Source organism: Montipora capricornis, chromosome 7 (assembly GCF_036669925.1).
Source record: "Montipora capricornis isolate CH-2021 chromosome 7, ASM3666992v2, whole genome shotgun sequence".
Lineage (NCBI taxonomy): Eukaryota > Metazoa > Cnidaria > Anthozoa > Scleractinia > Acroporidae > Montipora > Montipora capricornis.
Window position 1 is genome coordinate 44832274 of NC_090889.1, and position 5000 is coordinate 44837273.

Here is a 5000-nt window from a genome sequence, read left to right on the forward strand (position 1 = left end):
AACTCATAAACAGAGTAAACAGCACGATATAACCGATCCTGTTGTAAGGAGAGCCTTTTCTAATACTCCATGTTCCTTGTCTTTTAGTGTCCTTAGACAGGGAATACTTGAGTTATGTGAACTGACGTTGTGGCGTTTGGATGATTTTTGCGATATAATTACTTTACATACTGCGATAATAACAATATATATATATTTTTTTGGGGGGGGGAAGGGGGAAGCTGAGCATTTGGGGGGAAGATTTTAAAGGTCAGACTAGCGACATGGGACCCCCCCTCCCTCCCCCTCCCCTTCCCCGGCAGGGCCTTTATTAGCTTTTGGAGTCCGCATAGGGATTGTACCAATAAAATTTTATTTTTGTGTGTTTTGTTTTATTTCCCAGCAGGGAGTTATTTACCCGCAATGAATTCCAATTTCAGGTCTGTTTAGGGAGCTAAGAATGGTTTGTATTCTTGGTTTCTGTTTAAATATTTTACCTTGAACTTACCACACCTTTACTGTTTTCTTAATTTTTTTTCCCCTGACATTGTAAGACAGACAACTCAGTTTAAGACCACGCTGGTTCATATGAAGTTAAATTTGGAAAAATTGGAAACTCACTGAAGAAGAGAAACACAAAGCTCATTCGGTTGCGGTCATTGCGGGTTTCTCGAGATACTTTTTTCAGTTGTTTAGGTAAAATTCATTTTTAAATGAATGTGTTTATTCGAAGCAGGACTATAGAAGCTATCGGTTAATAAATACACCCTTATTATGTATACAATTCAGAACCAAAAAACATTGGACAATTATTTTAAATGCCCCTTGTTGTAAACATTGCACGGGATGAAAACAACTTTAGAACTTGAAGTATCTTTAAAACAAAATAAATATTGGCAAAGCCTCAACAAAGCCCTGTACAGGATGTGCTTAACTAAGAATTACCAGTTCATGAAGTCTACCATATTTCAATAAAATCGGTAAAATTAAGGCCGAAGAATCAGTGGATAAGAATCCGAGAGTTTTGGTTAATAAAATAACAGTAATTCCTTATTTATCAATGTTCTTTTTTTATACCTTCGCATACGTTTCACTGTCATTGCTATAGTGTCTCGCTTAAAGGAGGCTCGAACGGGTTTCAACACTTAGAAGACACTCTATTTAGATCGATCACTTAACAGCAATGTTATGGTATCATATGAAACACCGGCTATTTCCAAACAAGATGTGATCATTATTCTGATGTAATAAGTTACATTGGCAACCGGAAAGCCCGGCAAAAACGCCCTATATTTGGATTTAGTTGCTCATATCTCAAAAATAAATCGGTGACACTCCTTTTTTGTTGCTGAAAAGTGACGAGAAGGCCACGATGAGACTTTCGGCAAAGTCAGAAATTCTGTTAAACGGATTCAGAGCCACCCCAAAAAACTCACAGAATTTAGGTGGCTCTGAATCCACTACAAAGAATTTTTATAAACTTTGCAGAAAGTTTCATCTTGCCCTCCTGATTGCTTTTTACAAATTAAAAAATGGAGGTCACTAAGTTCGTTTTTGGAGACATAAGCAACTAAAGACAAAATAAAGGGTGTTTTTTACAGGACTTGCCTGTTGCCACGGTGACATATTACGTCACAATAATGACTGTATCTTCTTTAACAGTAATTCGTGTTTCATTTGGTACCACAATATTTATAATACATGATACAATGTTGTCGTGCCGATCCTGCTAATATGAACGTAACTTGAAAGCGTTGAAACTGGTTTCAGCCACCTTGCAGGAGCAAGGATGGCACAGTCAGTTAGATTCCCGGATCTCACATCCTTGTTTCGACTTGTTTTCTTACAGTGTAGCTGAAGTAGCTTTTAATACCTCTAAGACGGAGTACTGATGGAGAAGGGGGAGTAAAATGAGCGCACCGTCGACCTCCTGTTTGTCAGTTTAATTACTGTTTAATACGAGTTATCGACGTTAAAATATCGTCACTTTACTTTAAGGTAATGTTAGCGACAATTAATTGCCTTCCACAAGAAAAATGTTTGCTGATGTAATTATTAGATGAATGACGTTAATCTTTAAATTAGTTAGAAAAGAAACTACAGGAGTGTACTTGAAAACATGCCAAAATAAGCCTTTTATGGAAAGGCATTAAATAAGGTGTTAATAAAATTTGTGCCTACGTATATTTTTCCTCATATAAAAGGAACGTAAACAAGTTTTGATTCGAATGAAAAAAAGATTTGCACCAAAAAAGCTCTTCAACAATTAAGAGGAGAAGTTAAGGTAGTAAGATGCATTTATTGCCTGTCAATGGACAATTCAAAAACTTACCTTTTCCGAAAAATTGTTTGGCTATAAGTGCAGAGAGGAATAGTTTCAACGCTAAGAACTCATTCCTCTGTGAGAATGCGAATTGTGCTTGAGTGTTTATACAGCTTTTCTACCACAGGGAATTTTATGTTCTTAATATTTTATTTAAGTAAAATGTTTGCGATAGATCAGCGTTCTCTTAGCAAGGGTAGGGGGTTTAAGATCTACGACGCAAAAATGGCAACGAAAAACGTCACAAAGTTTACATATTTAACGTGCAAGAACCATAGCATTGCACGCTCTGCACGTAAATTTTTCATTTTTGTACATTTCTTTTACGTTTACGGCAAATCTGCGACGTGAAATGACCAATTCTCAAGTTTCACGGAGAACTTGAACACAAGACAGCGAATTTGAATTTTCTGTCGTAGCTTCAACTCCGCACCTCCTTATTTAGTTCTTGGAAAGTTGCGCTAGGTTTTACTAGTAGAAGTTAGACAAACCGACATAGTGACGAAAAATATTAATAAACCTGAACTTGCAGTTTTAAATGATGTTTTCGTTACCGTCGCGTCGTAGATCTTAATTCCGTAGTCCAAAACAGGGACAGCGATAATGAAGAACACTGTCACTGTTTTGTAGAGTCGTACAAAACAAGGGAGTTTAATAAATAAAAGCAATATTATGGCCGAAGTATCAGTGGATAAGATTCGGATTCCGTGAGTTTTGTTTAAAAGAAATATCACTACTTCCTTATTTATCATTGTTTTTTATATCTTCATATGCGTTTCACTGTCATTACTATTATGTTTCGTTTAAACGTGCGAAAATCACTTCAAACAAAGGTAATGTTAGCGATCATTTAATTGCTTCCCACAACACAAATGCTTGCTCATTCACTTATTTCATGAATGACGTTCCTCTTTAAATTAGTTAGAAAACAAACATCGGGAACGGTTATGCCCTAATGTTGTAGAATTTCGCAAGACCGTAAAAGTATAGTAGAGTACAGTAGGGTACTTGAAAACATGCTGAAATAAGCCTTTCATAGAAAGGCATTGAATAAGGTGTTAATAAAATTTGTGACTAGGTATATTTTTCCTCACATGAAAGAAACGTAAACAAGTTTGATTCGAATAAAAAAAAGGTTTGCACCAAAAAAGCTCTTTAAAAATTAAGAGGAGAACTTAAGGTATTTGGAAAAAGACAAAAGTGCATTTATTGCCTGTCAATGGAACAATTATTCCAAAACTTACCTTTTCCGAAAACTTGTTTGGCTGTTAGTGCAGCGATGAATAGTTTCAACGCTAATAACACTCTCCTCTGTGACAACACGAATTGTGCTTGACGGTATATAGTTTTTCTACCACAGGGAATTTTATGTTCTTAATAAATGATTTAAATAAAATTTTTGCTATGGATCAGCGTTCTCTTAGCAACAGTCCAACATAGGGACAGCGATAATCAGAAACACCATCTCTGTTTTGTAGAGGCATACAAAGAACATTAGCTCCTAGTTTTGCCTCCAAATACGTTCAAAACTCCATTTCCTAAATAGGGGGCGTCGTCTGGAACGCTATTGCTATTTTCCAAGGGAAAGGTACAGAGAAAAGATAAAGACAAAGTGATCACTGGGGATAATCTTGTCATAGTTGGCTGAGTTGAACAAGTTCAAGACATTTCTAGGTTCCTTCTGCATGTACCGGAGCGCATTGTATTTTCATTGTTTTTTAGGTATTTGGATAAGTGAGGTGCACTGTTTTCTGTCTTTTGTTTTCTTTGTTTTACGTAATTTCAGCTCTAGTACCTGCAGAAGGAACGTATTTCTTGCTGCGGGGGCAACCGTGACTGTAGTACGTACATCTTATTCGATGGTTTAACATATAATATGCGCGGGTATTTTGTGAGTTGCTTAGTATTTTTCCGAGCCCCGCAGGGGCGAGGAAAAATACGAGCAATGATCTCACATCCTTGTTTCGACTTCTCTCCTTACAGTGTAGCTCAAGTAGCTTTTAATACCTGTAAGACGGAGTACTGATGGAGAAGGGAGAGTAAAATGAGCGCCCCGTCGACCTCCTGTTTGTCAGTTTAATTGCTGTATAATACGAGTTATCGACGTTAAAATATGGTCGCTTTACTTTAAGGTAATGTTAGCGACAATTAATTGCTTCCCACAAGAAAAATGTTTGCTGATGTAATTATTAGATGAATGACGTTCCTCTTTAAATTAGTTAGAAAAGAATCATCTAAGTAACTGAAGAGAGAAGCACGTACAGTGCACTTTATCTTTCAACCCACTCATCTGAAAAATTGGTTTCTGCCTTGAGCGGGACTCGAACCCCACGTGCCCCTGATGACTAGTCGGGCATGCTAAGCCACTACACCATCAAAACATCGAAACCGTTATGCGCTAATTTTGAAGAATTTCTCAAGTAAAAGTACAGTACAGGAAGGTACTTGAAAACATGCCGAAATAAGCCTTTTATAGAAAGGCATTGAATAAGGTGTTAATAAAATTTGTGCCTAGGTATATTTTTCCTCATATAAAAGGAACGTAAACAAGTTTTGATTGGAATGAAAAAAAGATTTGCACCAAAGAGCTCTTCAACAATTAAGAGGGGAAGTTAAGGTAGTAAGATGCATTTATTGCCTGTCAATGGACAATTTAAAAACTTACCTTTTCCGAAAAATTGTTTGGCTATTAGTGCAG